Here is a 19,062-nt window from a genome sequence, read left to right on the forward strand (position 1 = left end):
GGGGAGGTATGTGTCCACGTGCAAAGTGTCTTGCTTTACACACCAACCGACCATGCCGTGGTTCCTGCCTCAGCCTGCGGCAGCCTCCCAGGGCTCAGCTGGCCAACCAAACCCTGACATTTTGCTTGTAATTGTACCTTCCAGTAAAAAGTCCTAGTTGCAGTAGTAAAAATAGCAACTACAACTTCCTGCAGCACCGATATACCAGTCCATCTCAGTGCTGGAAAGGAAACCTGGGGTCTGAGCTCACTCCAGCTCCATGAAACGCCCACAAGCTGGGCTCAGGATGGCAGTGGGTGGGACCCAGCAAGGGCAGCCCACTGGTGCCCCTGACCCTGTGAACCACCCTCAGATCAGCTCCTGAGATGCTCCCCTCACTCCCTTCCTGAAAAACCCAACCCTCAGAATCAGAGGATATCTGAGAAATGTAAAAAGTTGCCAGCAGCCAGGCTTCCCACCTTCTTCTCCTCCTACTCACTAGCTGCCAAGGTACAAAGAGGGGAGGCCCTCCACCAAAGCCCTTTGGGGATTCCAAGGTGCCCTTGTTCATCTGCTCTTTATTACCCTCCCCCATGTGTGTCTACCTGCCTGTCTGTGGCCCACTGTCCCCTGCAGCTGTCTTAACCAGGTCAAGATGGAGGGGATAACAGAAGCCTCCACCAGGACTTACGTCTGAGTCATCCCCAGGTGGCAGGGCTCAGCCCAGCCTGGATGCTGTCCCCCAAGAAGTGGAGGTGAGCTGTTAGAGCCGACTTAGGGAATGACAGGAGAGCCTGGCTAAAATGCCACCAGGCACCAGAATCCCAGCAGTCAGGTTGCCTGCCCCCTGAGGGCCCAATACCACCCAGGAACCACATGGGTGAGGTTCTCCCTGGCCCCAGATTCCTCCTTTCCTCATCTACCAATCTCCAGAGCTTCCCATCCTTCTGTCTCTGAATCAAGTGCAAGGGCCCTTTTGTCAGTCTTTTACTTGTTTTAAAGCCTCCTGTTACAGGAAAACTGACCAGGACCCCCAAAGTAATAGAATCAATAAAGTTCTAAGGGCCCCAGCCTTCGGTCTTCACCAACAGGTAAACACGGGGCTCAGCCTGTGGTGGCCAATGCCCCTTTCTGAGTCTTTTTATGGACAGGCTAGAGAACTTTCTCTACCTTCCTGGCTCATTTCTCCATTCCTGCAGGTGAGACAGGGAGGAACACACCTACTCGGCTACTCTGACTTCTCTCTCAGGCCACGTGGTGGATGCCAGGCAGGTGTCCCACCTAAAGCCACCCCAGCCCTTCCTCGAGACACACTGGCTGTTTAGAAACACTCAGATTCACTCACGTGTTCTAGGCTTCAGATATTTCGCTCTCACTGCTAAACCCCATGATGTTTGTAGAACTTTTCAGCATAAAATGAACTTTCAGGAATGTTTTCCCAAGCGCAATGCACAGCAGCCTGGCTGGGGCGGGGCGGGGATTAAAAGGGCCTCATTTCACAGATGAAGCTTCGCTGGAGGTCAGGAGACCAGGCACAGGCAGAGCCAGCAATCACTAAACCTTGATATTCTGGAAAAACAAAGATGGATGAAAACAAAAAGAGAAAGCCTGGATAAACTGGATCACTTTTGTTTTGTTTGCTTGTTTTAAAGGAATAATGACATCATTCCCTCCCCCATCACATGAGCTAAAAGTGAAAACGTGGATAATATCAAGTATGGGTGAGGACGTGGGCAACCGGACTCCCAAACACTATCAGTGGGCGAGTGATGTGCCTAAGTCTTCGGGAAAGGCATTTGGCTTTGACGACGAAAATTAAAAATCAGAAACACGCACGATCAAGGACGCACAAGACTTCATGGACTATATGAAGGGAAAAAGAAAAAATATCAGACATGACCTAACATCTCCCGGGGGACAGGGTAAGATGAAAGATGGTGGCTTGTGTGGCTGTGCCATGCGGAGGGGTGCCACCACAGAGTGACATAAACACAAAATCTGTGCAGGAAAAGGGGGACCAGAACGGTATGCACCAAACCACCGATGGATACCAAGGACGAGGGGGACCTCCACACCAGGCTGCATTTTTTTCCTACGGGGTTATTCATTCATAAAGGAAATCTACTGATGTATTACCGAAATGAAAGAAAACAAACAACTTTACATGTTTTCTGTAGCCTCCGTAGGGATCAGAAGATTCCAGAATGTGATGGCTGTCGCCTATCTCTGGCTGCATCCCCCTCCGCGGCCCACGATGTTCCCGGCCTACACACTCACCTGCTCCCTGGCTGGCAGGCCCTTCCGCAGACCTTCCCATGGGCACCTCGGTCCAGTCTTGCAGGTCTTGGCTCAAATGTCACCAGCCCAGAGAGGCCTTCTCTAGGCCCCCTTGAGCTCCCACCTTGACTTTTTCCTCCCCACCCACCTCCAGCAGCCCTAATGGCAGCTGTATTTATTTTGTCCATGTGGTGTCTGCCTCCCTCGGTTGAATAAGGCCTCCAGGACGGTGGGGACCTTGCCCTGTTTTCTGCTGCATCCCAGAGCGTGGTAGAGAACAGGTGGCAAAAAATACTCACTGGATACACTGGGAATGGGGATGCTAAAAATAGTCTACTTCCTCACCTCTCAGTGGGGAAACTGAGGCAGGCTCTTGCCATGCCACTCACACCCTAGCAGTGTGCTACAACCACCTGACTACGTGTCTGCCTCACATGTCAGGGGCCAAACTTGCTAGAAGGGATCCTCTGAACTCCACTTCTTTTTCCCAGTTTCTAGTTCAGGATGAGCCATTCAGACAGTGCTAAACAACTACGTGTTGCATGAACGCAGCTGCAGGGGTTTCTCCTTTGCATTTTCACAGCTGTGAACAACAGAGGCATTCACAGGTTAAGGGACTTGCTGCCCAAGGTCTCACAAGCCCCACTAGGATGCCGCAGAACTTGAACTCTGGATGCTGGATGTAACTGCTACAGCTTTCTAGAAAAAGAACTCCTGCGTCTCTTGGTCCTCACTCCTGCCCAGACAAATCTGGCCTGGCCAACTGCAAACCTGGCAGGCAGCACATCCTGGAATTGAGTGAGCAAAGCGCCTCTTAATTAGGAAATTAATTCCATTCACCCTAGATTGATCTGTGGTCAGCCTCTCCTTGGGGGCCCAACGGGAACAGGTAGATAATAAGCAAGGCTGTTTGTTTCCATCCTATGCCTGCATCCTACCCTGATGGATCGGCTGATGGTCCAAGGTTTCTTCTTGGCACATAGAGGTGGGTGGGAAGTGACACCCCAGGCTAATGTGGTCCTCCCTCTGGCAAGAGACAGTTCTCCCACGGCCCTGCTCAGCCCCTGCCTTCTTGCAGGAGGAGCTATCCCACAGGTCTTGCGGGCACCTCCTGGGCAAAGCCTGGTGTATCGGGCGCCTCAGATCCTCCTGCACCCCTGGGCTCCCTCCTGATCCCTCCTGATCTCAGGAGATCTGTGCCTATCTTTCTTCTTCAAAATGGCCCTGGGGACACCTGCAGGCTAGGTCCTACCCCATCCATTTCAGGATTTGGGGGGTGGGGTAGGTGTCAGTCTAAGTGCTCCCACACCTGCCGCCTGGCTCCCTGCCTGGGACCAGCCAGAGCAACCTTGAGAAGTAAGTCACCCACGTGCCACCTTCCTTTGGGCCCAGCTTGGTTCTTCTTTGGCCCAGTCCTCTGGCTTCACCAGTCCCTCATCTGTGGGCACCAGTGCCTGTAGGCCCTTCACACCTGGGCCCTGGGCTCCTAGCCAGGGAGGGCAGGAGAGGCAGGGAGCCCAGGGAGGCCTGAGAAACTGGGAGAGTCAGACTTGGTTTCCACTCACCAAGAAAGGAAAGAACACTGGGAGCTTGCCTACTGTATACCCTTCTCATTCTCCAGGAGGAATAATTAGGACCCAGAGAGGGAAACTGACTTACCTGGAGCCCCACAGCACACACCAGAGGCAGAGCTGGAACTAGAAGCCCAGACTCCTGACTTCTCATTTGCTCCTCAGCACTCTACTGGCTGCCTATCTCTTCCTGCCCATGAGGGCTAGGCAAATAACTCAAGCCTATAAAATTTCATGAGGCTGCAAAAACTTCTGGGAGTTTACAGCAAAACATTAAATAGAAGCACTGTACACAACAGCATCCACCCATTTTAGAGAAGAGCAAGTTGAGGCCCATAAAGGTATGGGGACCTCCATGAAATCACACAGCCAGGGAGAGGCAGAGTAGGACTTCCAGACACCCCCCTTAAGTGGTCTTTCTGTCAACAGGCTCTAGGTGTGAAAGGTCCAACTGTGGGATGGTGAAGAGGGGGAGCTGACCCTGAGCCTTGGTCACACACTGAAATGAGGTGTGGCCCAGAGAGCCTGGTCCAGACTCTGTACACATCCCAAGGGTGCAGACCACCATGGGAGAAAGAACATCTGAGTAGACTTTTATGTTTTTGCAGAAAACACGGTGAAACTTCCCCAACTAAACTGGATTTCTCAGACCACAGAGCCAGCACTTAAAAAAAAAAAAATTTCTTTAATGTTTATTTACTTTTGAGAGAGAGAAAGAGCGTGAGTGGGGGAGGGGCAGAGAGAGAGGGAGACACAGAATCCGAAGCAGGTTCCAGGCTCCGAGCTGTCAGCACAGAGCCTGACGCAGGGCTCGAACCCACAAACCGTGAGATCATGACCTGAGCTGAAGTCAGACGCTTAACCTACTGAGCCACCCAGGAGCCCCCAGAGCCAGCACTTTTAAAAACAGGCCGGTGAGCCACACGTGCCTACCTTTTTTCATCCAAAGGGCATGGTCCGGGCTTGGAAGGAAAGGTTCGGCAGCAATAAAGCACAGAGTCTACTGGCGCCAGAGGGAGGGGATGAGGGTGGGCGGAGGTGGCCGGGGGCCCAAGAGATGGCTGATTACAGACACACAGGCAGCATCTGAACGCAAGTCTGGTTCCTGAGCCTGTGCTCTTTCCCCTGACCTGGTGTTGAGGAGTCTTAACAGGAGGCCCTCCCATCTTTGAGCTCTCTCTCGGCTCCCACCATCTCGACCCCAACAGCTGAGGGGTCTGGAGTCAGTCCTGCAAGGCGAGTGCCTGAAGGGGACAGGTCACAGCTTTAACCGCTATCCACTGGGATAGTGGCAGTGATGCTCAGGGGCCAGGTGGTCCTCCAAAGAGGCTGGCACCTTCTGTGGAACCAGGGCTGGATTCCATCACCTGGGGACAGACCCAGATTGCTAAGGGGGGAGCCCTGCTGGGATGAGGGGAGTAAAGGCTGTGGAGGCACATGTGCCCCCCACCTCCACCCCCAGCTGTCCCAACTAAGTGCTTTCTGGCTGGGAAAACGCTTCAATGGCTCTGGCTGCCTGAGGCAATTCAATTATGAAATTTACCACTTTAGATGAAAACCGGCATCTCAATCAGCCAATTCATTTGCATCTGGCCACTCTGTTTTCTCCTGCCAGCTCTGTTCACCCCTCCCTGGCCAGGCCACACTGTAGGCTGGTCCAGATGGATTAGGGCTCAGGTGATGGGCAGGTCTTTGGAGCTCCTGGGGCTGCTATTCCCTAGGACCCCCTGAGCAGAGAGGCTGCATCCAGAAGCCACCCATCTTCCCAGAGACTCTCAGGACTGCTGACTCCACAAGCCAAAGCACCACGGTCTCAGGTGAACCTTTCTATCACCTCACACCCACACTCTTCTAACCTCAACCTGCACCTGCCTTGAAGTTGCACGGGTGGTGGGAGAAGGCGGCCACCCAGAGCCTGGAATCTGGGCTGTGTCATGCCTTTCTCATCTTTATTTTGCCAAGGCATCATCTCCCCAGAAAGCTTTGCCATCCATGCCCCTCAGCTCCCCTTGCTGCCTTTATCACTGGGGTATTGTGCACACCTAGGTGTGTCTGTGTATCCAGGTCCCAATCCATGTGCCCACACACCCTGGTCTAGAAGCTCCCAGAATACAGGGTCAAGACCCTTCAAACAATGACTCATTCGTCAATTAACAAAAGAGTGAACTAATGAATGAACAAACCACTCACAGAATAACACTCCCACCCCCGCCCCCGCCCCCTGGCGCATCACAGTGGTTGATGAGAAGCCTGCTTTTACTGCAGACCACGAAGTCCCAGGCCTGGGTAATCTTCTCCTCCTTCCGGCTCTCCTCCCCCACACTGGGTGCCCAGAGGTTTGAGAGGCCATTAAGGGGCATCGGGCTGCAGAGGCTGTCTCCGATACTGGGGGTGCAGCTCGGCCACAGACCCTCTTTCTGTGCACCACAACCATAAATCCAGCTGCAGCCCGAGCCCCAGGATGAAGGTTTCTACCATTTCTCTCTACCTTCCTTTTAAGAGCCTCCCTGGAGTCACTTCCTGACAAACGGAATGACTCCAGACCAAGAGAGCTGCCAGGCCCAGAAGACTGACTCCATCAAACTCCTCAGGCACAGCTTGGGGATCTAAGGACCTCTGGTCTCAGAAGGATACCAAATCTGCCTGCACTGGGGCGGACCTTGTGTCCTACTCCACCCCCACCCCCAGCCCCCAAATGCAAGCCGTTACCAACAACCCCTAGGAAACTGAACAGCACACTGGGGGCCACAGAGCACCAGTCCTACCTACGAAGGGGGAGACTGAGGTCCAGGATCCCAAAGGGAGTGACAGCACATTGCTGTCATCACAGCCCAGTCCATGATAAGAATGGGGGGGGGGGGGTTCCCACCTCCTCCCCCCAGTGCCACATGGCCAGAGTGAAACCAGAGGCCCAGACACATGGTGTTCTCTGCCCTGCCTCACCAGGGAGGGCCAAAGCTCAGGGAGCCTGTCTCCTGCTCAGAGGAAGTCAGCAGGACCAGAGTGCCCAGATTAAACCCGCAGGGGCCTAGAACGGCCTCTACCCCAATCCCTTTGATGAGATCTCTATAAAGATTTTTCTTTACTCAAAGAGAGCTATAATGCACCTTGGGGACTTTGAAGCAGCAGCACCAAAAAAGTGTAAGGTGCCCCCTGGGGGCGAGGGGAGGGGTCCAATCTCTCAAAGGAAAAGCTTCCCAAGCAACTAGAGGAAGAAAAAGAGCAGTGGGGGGCGTGCCCGAATGGGGTCCTGTGCCAGGCAAGGGGACAGGCGGGCTAGTTGTCTAGAGAAGACTTGCTCTGAACCTGCGTGGGTGGCGCCACCTCGGTGGGCAGGTGGGTGGGACTTAACCACTCCTCCGCTGTTCTCCAGCCCTCTAAACCCAGAGAAGGGACCCCCGTCAGGCGGGACGTGAACGGCCGAGGGCACCGGGGGCGCCGGACCCGGTCCCGGCTCGCGTGGACAACAGCCCCTGGCTCGACCCCGGGCCCTCGCTCCGCACGAGGCAGGCGGCCATCTGGCCCTCGGCGTCAAGTGCGCGGGGACTTCTCCGGGCCCGGGCGCAGAGCCCGACCGCTCACATCCTCAAAGCCGAGCAGCCTCCTCTTTCCAGGATCGATAGTAATTTTTTAAAAAGAGAGTCTGCGGACTCAATGAATCAACCACTCCCAAGGGAAAGAGTTGTAGCTCCCGCGCGCTACATCCATTTGCAAAAACAATTCATTCCCTCGCCCGGAGCTCTCTGCAAGTACCCTCGCCGGGTCCCCAGGCACGCGCGGGGCGGGAGCAGCCGCGGGGGCTGAGGAGGCGGCGGCGGACTGCGGCCACCCCTCTCTCCACCATTGTCCCCGACTCCGCCGGCCCCCGAGACCCTGCGGCGGCCCGGGAGCTCCGGGGACCCGAGCAGCGCTGGGCTGCTCCCGGGGCGCGCAGCCCCGCGGGGGCTCTCTCGGCCGGGGGGGGGGGGGGGCTCAGACGGCGAGGCGCGCAAATCCCCGCACCCTCCGGCCCCGTCGGGGGGGGGGAGGTGACAAGTGTCGAGCCGGCGGCCGGGCGCGCAGCCAGAACAGCCCGAGGCGGGCGCCCCCAGCCCGGCCCAGCCCCGCCACTCACCGCTCGGGGCGCCGCCGCCCGCCGCGCTCAGAGGCTCCTGGTCGCCCGCGCGAGGCTCCACAGCCCCGGCCGCCGCCGCCGCCGCCGCCGCTCCCCTCCCCCGGCTCGCCACAGCCGGAGCGCGCTGCCGCCGCTGTACAGCCCGGGCGCCGCCAACAAACTAGTTTCTCAGGCCTTCCCGCCCCGCCTCCCGGCGCGAAGCCAATCAGAAGCGGCGCCTCTGTGACGGATGGGCGGCCGAACCAGTAGTTCAGTCGGCGGTGGGAGAAAGGGGTGGGCGCCCGGGCCCCGCCGGCACGGCGAGGGGGCGGGGCGGGGAGAGGAAAAGGACTTCGACCAGATTCTTAAAGGCACAGGCTCCTGCCCGTCCCCGCCGCCGAAGTTGGGGGATAAAACCCGACGGTGTTCTAGAGCTTTCCGAAGGAGGCAACTTTATAGATTGCAAATGCCTCTTCTGCACCGGGTGTGCGGAGCCACGCTTTTCGTTGTGAAAGTGTTAGGGAAACCCTTTCATTTTGATCTGGGCTTGTTTCAAAGTTGGGGATTTTCTGCAGCCACGAAACCCCATTAGTACTTGGAATATGTACTTTTCAGGGTACTTCAGCTCTCCCTCTCGTGCCATTGCTCACTAAGTTTTTTATGTAAGCCAGTCTTCAAATATTCACATATTCATCCATTCATTAATTCCTTGCACACACGTTTACCGGACGCCTGCGCGATGTGCTAGTTTCTGAGATGATCTATAATTTCTACTTCTTAACTTCTGGTTTTGTATCTCGTTCCACCACTTCAGGTTGCTGTGTATACAATTTCTTCATCTGTAACGCGGCAGGTAAAAAGTCCTAATGGGATCATTTGCGGCGTGAAAGGAGACAAACTTCTATGACAAGGTAAGTGTGCAATAAATGTGTTTTCTTTTCTCTCTTCCCCTGAAAATTGATAATAGGGTAGGTTACTTAAGGATGCAAAAAGCTCTGGTAAAGTTTATAAAGTCCTAAGTGTTGTAGGAGCCAATTATGGGGCGGGGAGAATTCCCAGGAAGCAGAGGTCACCGGGATGGGAGGTGCCAGGAAGGTTTATAAAGGGGGAGGGGAGCGCACAAAAGATTTGCCAGAGGGTGGGATTTTAACTCGTGGAAAGTGGAACGAAGAACCCATGCCTAGAAAGCTGTTTAGACTGGACAAAAGAGATTCCAGGCTTAAAAGGGTGTGAGATGGCAGGGGAGGCGTGTCGGGGAAGCAGCATGGTGCACAGGGGAGCGGAGGAAACCCGATCTGGGTTTGGATTCTGGTTCTACCCCCTCAGGAGCTGTGGAGGACTGGAGGCAGATTGCTCAGGCTCTCTGGGTGTCAAACTCTTACTGGCAAAAGAAGGATTCTAGAACCTATGGCAGGGTTGCTGTAAAGATTAAGTAAGAGAATGGACGTAATAGACCTAGCACTTCGTAAGTACTCAATATAGTTTTGTGTCTCCCTTTGGCCTAGATCTGGAGAGAGGCTTCTGGTATTTAAGAGCAGTCTTGGCCAGCAGTAAGCAGTTGGCCAAGTGTGCCGTTCAGGTGCCTTCCAGGGGGAAAAGGCCGCATCAAAATAATTGGCGCATTAGAGAAATGGCACAGATCACATTTGTAGTTTTAGCGTCCTGCCAATTTTGCGGAGCTGGAGTATTTATATAATTGTTGGTTGGATGAAGCTCCACATGCAAAATTGATTCTTCGCAAGCTCATAACCATTGCTTAGTATTCCATTCAGGTTCTCTGAGAGATTATAAGTGCCAAGCATCTAAAATCTAGCTTGCGTGATCATTTCTCCCCTCTTCAACTCCACGGCTTAAATTAGCTACTGGAATATATTAAAATCAAATGCCAGCAATGGAACCAAACCAGACCAAGAACACGTGTTGAGTTATTGAATTTAGATGTGATTTGAGAGGAAAAGAGGAGATGAAGCTTGCTTTGCTCGGTCCTCACTCTAAACCCTGGGGCATAACCACCGTCATAGCCCCTACCCCTGTGCTGTAATGAACCACTTACGACCTGTTAGCTCACCCCACTGCGCAGGGAGTTCTGAGAAAGTGGGGATCACGACATCTCTGAATCCTTGCTTCCTCTTACAAGTCGTCTGCACAGTTTTGAAATCCTATGAACAAATCTATCAGATTTCGCTTTTGCTACATGTGACAGAAATAACTGTGAATTTTAAAAAGGTAGAAGTTTGTTTCTTGCCCGTGCGAAACAAAGCTGACATTAAGTAATCTGGAACTGGTTGGCAACTCCACAGTTACCAAGTGCATAGGCTATATTTCCACTCTGCCACCCTTAATGCTTGATTTTCCTTTCCAGTTGCCTCATGTTCCAAAATGGCTGTTGGAACTCCAGCAATAGCACCCACATTTCAGAGGCAGCATGGGATAGAGTAGAAGAGCAGATATGTGCCTCCCAACTGTGTTCGCTCCATTTAAGCAGAAGTCCCACACATACTTCCATTTACGTTTGTGAGTGTATTGCCTCTCCAAACAGAGTCAGGGGTCTTTTACTAAGAAAGAAAAGAGGGAATGGGTTCTTCATGTCAACCAACAGTTCTGGCCCACACCTCTTTCTTTTCCTCCTGTCTCTGGCGTCTTTCCAGTGTTCTGGTGGCTCAGAATCTAAAGTCTTAAAACTTCTCAGATGATGTGCAGAATTCAATGCAAATTTGTTAATAGATGATTGAACTCTTGGTTCGTCTGCCTTCTGGAATGTTCCTTTTCAGTTTCCTCTGCTGATTCCCACTCCCTTCCAGTGCTAGGCACTGGGGTGCCTAGCAAGTGAGTGCAGGGCACTCTTATCTACCCATATTCTCTACCCATATTCACACTCCAGGTGATTTCACTAAGGCCCGTGCCTTATGTGTGCAAAAACTCTGGCAACTTCCTGATCTGTTCTTGCCACCCCCCCCCCATTCTGCATAGATCCTGGCCCACAGGTACAACTGCTTACTCCATGTCTCAGCTTGATGTCTAAGGGCACCTCTCCCTCACATACCCCCCTGAGCCCCTGATGAGCTACCCTGCAAAAAATATGCTGTTCTCCCTGTCAGTGACGAGTGTTGTGGGTATAAAAAAATTTTTTTTAATGTTTATTTTTGAGAGAGAGAGAGAAGAGAGACAGAGTATGAGCAGGGGAGGGTCAGAGAGAGAGCGAAACACAGAATCCTAAGCAGGCTCCAGGCCTCGAGCTGTCAGCACAGAGCCCTAGACGGGGGTGCGAGCCTCAAACCCACCAACCGTGAGATCGTGACCCTGAGCCATACACGGAAGCTTAACTGACTGAGCCTCCTAGGCGCCCTTTGTTGCACTTATGATTTCAAGACACCCTTCAGCAACAACCATCAGAAATTTTGAGAAAATAATATTACTTACAAAACCTGGAAATTACACAGCACCCTTGGGGCCACACAGCAAGGTTGCAGGTAGAGAGAGAGAGAGAGCATGCAAGTGAGCATGGGCCTGGGGTTCTGTGTTTACTGAGATAACACAGTAACACAGAACCTTGGATTCAGGGTTGGGGTCTAGGGTTTCATGGGCTGACCCTTTACTGGTAAGTTCAAAACATAAGAGCTGGAATTTCAAGAGCAGGAATAGAAAAAATGTAAGTAGCCCAAATGGTCAGTTATTGAAATCAAACAAGATTTCCAAAACAAAGGAGCCTTAGTTGGGGGCTGGGGGTAGCCTGGGTCTGATCTCCAGCCAGTGTGTGGCCGGCCATGTATTTATTCCTGATAGCCATCTTTGAAGTCTATGCCCTTATGGTCAAAGAGAAAAAAAGAGAAAACCCAACTGTCAGGGCTCACACTACAACAACTCGGTCTTTTGCTCAAATGAAGTCTTGGCCCCACCCTCCCTTACCGACCTCTAATCCTTGTCAAGTCTGAGCGAATGGGTCTCACCAAGTTCACCGCTACCACCAGACTGCTCCAAACCACTGCCGTCTTTCCCCCGGGTCATCAGAGCAGACACCCAGCTCACCTCCCTCCTTTCCCTCTTGTCCCCTAGATTCTGTTCTCAACACAGCGGCCAGAGGGATCTTACCACATGATGTGTCGTCAGGATCCTCTCATCGCAGAGTCGAGGCCAGAGTCCTTCTGTTGGCCTGACCTGATCTGGCCTGGACCATCTCTCACACATCATCTTCCACTCCCCTGTCCTCACCCGCTCTGCTCCAGAATCCCTGACCCCTTTGCCAGGCCTCAAACAGGCCAAACGCATTCATACTGCGAGGCCTCTGCCTTTGCTGGCTGGCTCTACCCAGAAAGTTCTTCCGCTCCGATGGCCACACAGTTCACTCCCTTGCTTCTCTAGGTCTGCTCAAATGTTACGTGACCACATAGGCCTCCCTGACCGCCTCTCTAAAGTAACCACATTCCCCATCCTGGGAATCCCTAGCCTTACTCCACAGAACTTTTTTTCTGCCTGAAATTATATTTATATATGTATATATTTTTGGGGGTGGGGGAAAAGTGGGAGGCAGTCCTGACATCTAGAAACTGGACCTGCGTATTGCATGATGTTCTCCTGCTGAAAATAAAGAATCTCACGGAGGGACACCTGGGTGGCTCAGTCGGTTCAGCGTCCGACTTTGGCTCAGGTCATGATCTCGCGGTTTGTGGGTTCAAGCCCCGCGTCAGGCTCTGTGCTGACAGCTCAAAGCCTGGAGCCTGCTTTGGTTTCCGTGTCTCCTTCTCTCTCTGCCCCTCCCCCGCTCACACTCTGTCTCTCTCTCTCTCAAAAAGTAAACATTAAGAAGAAAAAAAAAAAAGAATCTCACAGAACATCAGCATCAGACAAGGCTTCTCTTGGCCGTGATAGGTCAAGACAAAAAACAAGACTGCTTCCTAATAGTGTCTGAACACAGCAAATGTAAGCATTGTCCAGGTCACAAAATACCAAACATCCACCTCTCCTAGTTAGTGTAAGTACTGTTTATTAATTACAGCTGTGACCTTGATCTGGCCTCCTGTTTTTCAGATAGGGTTTATTGAGCAACACTATAATAGACTCATCCCTGCTTTCTGACAGCACCCAATCCAGAGAAAGCCCCGCTTCCTTGGGCCCTCTCCCAAACCACCCACCCAAAGCCTAGATCCTAGGCAGGCTCTTCTAACACCTTTGGACCATGGTTCATGGTCTCCGTCGTGGCAACAAGTGCTGAACCCAACCCACTCATCTGTGCACGTTCCTGGCGGGCAATACGGACCCACACACATCGACGGTATAAATACACACGTGCATACATACATACATTTTATTTGGTGTGGGGATTTAATTGGCTGGCTGCTCTCCCAGAATGTAAGTTCCACAAGGGCAAAGACTTTGTCTTGCTGCTCTGTTTACAGACCTAGAAATTACGTGGCACATAGTGGGCTCTCAACAAATATTTATTCAATGATTTCAGTGTGTTAGCCACCATTAAGTCAGTGGTTTCTTTTTATTTTTTTTAAATTTATTTACTTTTGGCAGAAAGAGAGAGAGAGAGAGAGAGGGAGAGGGAGGGAGGGAGACAGAGAATCCCAAGCAGGCTCCCCGCTGTCTGCACAGAGCCTGACGTGGGGTTTGAACCCACAAACTGTGAGATCATGACCTGAGTGGAACTCAAGAGTCAGGCACTCACTCAACTGACTGAGCCACCCAGCTGCCCCGTGCCAGTGGTTTCTGATCTCAGTGTTGGATACGTTCAGCCAGCTCTTCAATTTTGGGTGAAGCTCCCTAAAGATGGAACCCCTGGTCAGATGGGGCCTGCCCAGGGCAGGGCTGGGGATGGCTTTGTCAGCTTCAGTTCCCAAGGGAGCGGCCGGGTGTCAGTGATTGCTCCTCTGGGGGAGCAGCTGGGATCAAGGTCACCAATGAGTCACCGTGTAGGCTGTGGGTGCATAAAGGAGCAGGGCAGGGCTGGGTCTGGCAGGAACAAAAGCTGTGGAAAACAGACCGTGTCCTGCCTTCACCTGGTGGCAGTGTGGGCACTGCGTGAGGAAGCAGCCTTTCGGACTTGGCGGCTGCCTCCACCCCAGGAAGCAGCAGCCACGTGGCAGCGGTCCCCCTTCAGCGGTGCCCATGAAGCCCCTTCCCCAAATGCACTCTCCCTATACCACCCGGAAGGCCATACCTTAGACCTTTATTGGCTAGCAAAAGCATACTCACGGGGCTCCCGGGTGGCTCAGTCAGTTAAGTGTCTGACTCTTGATTTCGGCTCAGGCCATGATCTCACGGCTCAGGGGTTCCAGCCCCACGTCAGGCTCCGCACTGACACTGTGATGCCTGCTTGGAATTCTCTCTCTCTCCCTCTCTCTCTCTCTCTGTCCCTCCCCTGTGCACCTGCATTTTCTCTCTCTCTCTCTTCTCTCTCTCTCTCTCTCTCTCTCAAAGAAGTAAACATTAGGGGTGCCTGGGTGGTTCAGTCGGGTAAGCATCAGACTTCGGCTCAGGTCATGATCTCATGGTTCGTGAGTTTCAGCCCCGCGTCAGGCTCTGTGCTGACAGCTTAGAGGCTGGAGCCTACTTCAGATTCTGTGTCTCCTTCTGTCTCTGCCCCTTCCCCACTCGTGCTCTGTCTTTCTCTCTCTCTCACAAAAATAAACATTAAAAACAAAATTAAAAGAAAAAAGAAGTAAGCATTTAAAAAAAGCAAACTCCTGTTTCTGTGCCATACAGTCCAATCTAGCGGTATGGGAAGGCCAAAGGGGGTGACAGTTTCGGTCTGCGGGTCGGGGCACCTGCAGAGACACCGGGAAGGAGATTTAGATGTCCAGAGCCCAGCCTGTGATGCCAGCAGTGGGGGAGCTGGACCCAGGGGGTGGGAGTGAGCTGTAGGAAGATAAGAGAACATCACAGAACAAACGCCTCCTTTTAGAAATGTAGGCTGGGGCCTGCCCTGCTCCCTTGCTTCCCAGAAACCAGAAGGCAACACACAGTATGGAACAATGGTTAATGAACAACTGTTGAAATGCAAAACAGTGTGTGTACTGTGCTATCTTTGGAGCCCGAAGTGGGAAAAATCAGCAAGTTCGCTTGTAAAGGCGTGTATGTAAATGAAGATGCTCTGCAAGGGCGATCAGAGAATGGACCCAGTGGTCCCTGTTGAGTGGGGACAGCCGGTGGGGCCGCTGAGGGACCGAGGTCGAAACAGCGCAGGAAAGTCAGACGGTTGGATTTCTGAGCTGTGGGAATCTATTGCTTTTTTCTTTTTTCTTTTCTTTTTTCTTTTTTTTTTTGCCGCTGGGGGGGGGGTGGGGCATGTAGAATCTATCACCTAAGCAAAAACGAATTTAATTTTTAAGTCTATTTATTTTGAGAGACAGAGAGGGAGGCAGGCAAGGAGAGAGAGAGAGAATCCCAAGCGGTCTCTGTGCTGCCCGCACAGAGCCCGACGCAGGGCTCAAGCTCACGGACCGCAAGATCATGACCTGAGCTGAAACTGAATCAGACGCTTAACAGACTGAGCCACCCAGGCGCCCCTCAGAAGAGAATTTAAAAACAAAGTCAGAAGCTTAAATCCCCTCCAGTTGGTTGTGAGGGGATGGCCTCCACCCCCAAGGCCCTCTCCCTGGCATTCAGGAAAGCTGTGAGGGGCACAGGCAGGGCAGGACTCCTGGGCCTGGCCAGAAGAGCTTCTCTGGGAAAACAGACACTGTGCCCCGTGCAATTGAGATCCTTGCTCTTATGGGTCCCTGCATAGCTGAGTGGCAGTGAGACAGAGGAGTTTAAAGGCCAGAGGCTTTGTTCATTGACATGTTGATTTCAAAACGTTCAGCATGTTCTAGGCACGAGGAATAGTTCCTGAGGGAGATGGGGCTCTGAGGTGAATAAATCATCGTTCTTTATCCTTAAAAAGAAATCGTGCCCCATAGAGCAGAAAATACACGAACCACAAAATAAAACTAAGAATGTTGCTGAGATTCAGATATAATGCTACGACAGGGCGGGAGAGGGAAGGATCAGTCTTAGAGGCATTTGGACCTTGCTGGGTGAGTAGCATTTAACAGGGGGCAGAGAAGGCATTCATTCCAAGGCAGAAACAAAGAGCCGGCATGGGGAAATTGCAGGGACAGATTCTGGAAAAGAAGAGATGGCCCTGGGAAGACTATTGTGTGTGTGTGTGTGGGGGGGGGGGGGGGGTCATGGGGGTGCTGGCAGAGATGAGAAGACCAGAAGGAAGAGGAAAAGCCGGGACTGACTCCTGGTTACTGTCCTGCTGTAGACCCTACGAAGGCCTATAATAGAACTGGCTTTCCTACCACACAAAGAATCAGTGGAGCAGATAAAGTGTTCGTGTTTATTCACACAAAGGGTTACAGCACAGCCTGTTGACAGCAATGAAGTATCTTTATGTGTCAACACGGATATATCTTGAAAACTGAAATGTTGAGTGAGAAAAAAAAAAAGCGATTTGCAAATGGACACCAAGAGACCGTCACATTTATGAACATTATGAAATCTTACAAAGCAATGCAGGTGAAGTCCATGCTGTTTGCAGATAGTTGTTCATATCGTATAAACGTTCAAACACCATGTAGGCCTACACCCACAATGTGCTGAGGTGAAACAGAACACTTTGGGAACCCCAATGATACTGAAGATTTTCTGAGAAAATACAAGTGTTAAAACTACCTCAAAGATATGTGCGGGGGGCAGGGGCGCATATCAGTTGCTCAGTTGGTTAAGTGTCTGACTTCGGCTCAGGTCACGACCACATGGTTTGTGGGGGCTCTGTGCTGACAGCTCAGAGCCTGAAGTCTGCTTCAGATTCTGTCTCCCTCTCTCTCTGTCCCTCCCTCACTCATGCTCTGTTTCTCTCTCTCAAAAATGAATAAACATTTAAAAAATTTAAAAAAAACATTAGAAAAAGATATGTGGAAACCGTGAAAGGCTCGATGCCAATAAAAGGAATTTTAGGGGCGCCTGGGTGGCGCAGTCGGTTAAGCGTCCGACTTCAGCCAGGTCACGATCTCGCGGTCCGTGAGTTCGAGCCCCGCGTCAGGCTCTGGGCTGATGGCTCAGAGCCTGGAGCCTGTTTCCGATTCTGTGTCTCCCTCTCTCTCTGCTCCTCCCCCGTTCATGCTCTGTCTCTCTCTGTCCCAAAAATAAATAAACGTTGAAAAAAAAAATAAAAAAAAAAAAGGAATTTTAGGGGCGCCCAGGAGGCTCAGTCGGTTGAGCGTCTGACTCTTGGTTTTGTCTCAGGTCATGATCTTACAGTTCGTGAGTTTGAGCCCCTCATTGGGCTCTGTGCTCAGTGTGAAACCTGCTTGGGATTCTCTCTCTCTCCCTCTCTCTGCCCCTTCCCCGCTTGCTCTCTCTGTCTCTCTCTCAAAATAAAAAAACGTTAAAAAAAGGAATTTTAAAAGCTATTGATAAAAAGGGTCAATCCACCAGGAAGATGGACAATATCATGGCTCTAAATATGTGTGCACCACACATCAGAGCCTCAAAATTCGTAACGTAAAAATGGAGAGATAAGTCCACCACTGTGGTTAGGGACTTCAACACTCCACTCTCCTCTGATAGAGCAACTGATAGAACCACCAGACACAAAATCAGCAAGGATGTAGAAGATCTAAAGAACACAATTACATTTACAGAACACCCCGGCAACAGCATAGACATTCTCTTTCAGGTGCCTATGAGACATTCCCTAGCATTAGGTCTTGGACCAGAGAGGAACGTCAACGAAAAAAAGAAATTGAAATCATACAGAGTGTGTTCTCTGACCATAACGGAATCAAAGTAGAAATCAATAACAGAAAGACAAATAAAATCTCTAAACATGTAGGAATTAAACAACACGCTTTTCAATAATCCATGGGTCGAAGGGAAGTCTCAAAAGAAATTTAAAAAACAAAACAAACCAACACAGTCAATCTCAGCAAGGCATCTGTCAAGATGATACCATATTAAAAGCCACAGAGGTCCAATTCCCTATAAAACCTGTTGTAAGCAGAGACATGTGAAGGTCTTCACATGATGCTGTTTGGCAGACTTAGAAGAAGACTGATTTGTCATGCACCAGCAAGAATGTGACCTGAATTTTCCCCCTCGCAGAAGAAAACTTACACACAGCTGGCCAACAGCGTTCCCTACACCCCCTTCTTCCAATATAATTAGAATATAATTTAATACAATATAATTTCTTACTGACTTTCCTCCAAGATTGGTATGATGTCTCAGATGTGCACCTGAGTTTGAAAGCATTTCTCTGTGTTTTTATTTTCCTTTTTTTTTTTTTTTTTAAACACAAGATGTGGTTGAGAACTGTCTGTTCATTGAAGTTCATCATTTGTATAAGAGTGGGTCATGGGCAACGAATCACGTACACTTCTGACTATTAATGATGACACAACTGAATATGAATAAAAATACAACATATCCCAGTATGTGGGATGCATTGAGGCAGTACTAGGGGGAAGAAAGTTATCACTAACTGCTTCCATTAGAAGAGTCGCAAGTTAATAACCCAAGTTCCCACCTCAAGGGACTAGAAAAAGAAGAGCAAAATAAATCCAAAGCAAGGAGAAGGAAGGAAGGAATAGAGACAGGAGAAGTAATCAATGACATGGAAACTAGGGAAACAACAGAGAAAATCAATGGAGCAAAAATCTGGTTCTTAAAAAAAAATCAATAAAATTGATAAGCCTCTAGTAAGAATGACAAACAAAGAGAGAGAAGGCACAAACTATCAATAGCAAGAATGAAACGGGATATCACTATAGATTTGGTCCCTCTGTTAACACACAATGTTGTAAAAAACTCATTTTTTTATTTAAAAAAAATAAAGATCAGTGTGGCATGTTCCAGAAATAATTAAAGGAAAGAAATAATAATCAGAGAAGTTATAATGCTTGTTTGAGGCTCCAGAATTATAATTAAAAAAAAATCACTGCTTCCGTGTTCACAGGGTACACACCTTGATGTATCCTGTGAACACAAGTTTTTAATACTAAACAACCCCCAAATAAAAACGAATTTGAATTATGGCAGTGCCATATTACATAAGGCAGTTGTTGGTATATGTCGTCTTTAAACTGCATTCCAGACTCTAGTTCTTTTGTAACATACAATACAGTAACAAATTTTTTCTCTTTTTTAAAAATA

General features: G+C 50.7%; 1 protein-coding gene and 1 long non-coding RNA gene across 2 annotated transcripts in view; one reads left to right on the top strand and one right to left on the bottom strand.

Annotated features, from left to right (window-relative positions):
- KLHL25 (kelch like family member 25) overlaps window positions 1-8,103 on the bottom strand; it is a 34,922-nt gene extending 26,819 nt beyond the window's left edge. Inside the window, exon 1 of the mRNA XM_086711497.1 lies at window positions 7,942-8,103. The gene's annotated coding sequence lies outside the window, so the exon portion shown is untranslated. The remainder of the gene's footprint in view (window positions 1-7,941) is intronic.
- A 138-nt stretch (window positions 8,104-8,241) lies between these two features.
- On the top strand, window positions 8,242-10,658 carry LOC147580434 (uncharacterized). Its single transcript, XR_015251948.1, has 3 exons — window positions 8,242-8,582; window positions 8,735-8,831; window positions 10,283-10,658. It is a non-coding gene; the product is annotated as an uncharacterized LOC147580434 (long non-coding RNA).
- The last annotated feature ends 8,404 nt before the right edge of the window (window positions 10,659-19,062 follow it).

Source organism: Puma concolor, chromosome B3 (genome assembly GCF_028749965.1).
Source record: "Puma concolor isolate L17-30 chromosome B3, mPumCon1.1.hap2, whole genome shotgun sequence".
NCBI lineage: Eukaryota > Metazoa > Chordata > Mammalia > Carnivora > Felidae > Puma > Puma concolor.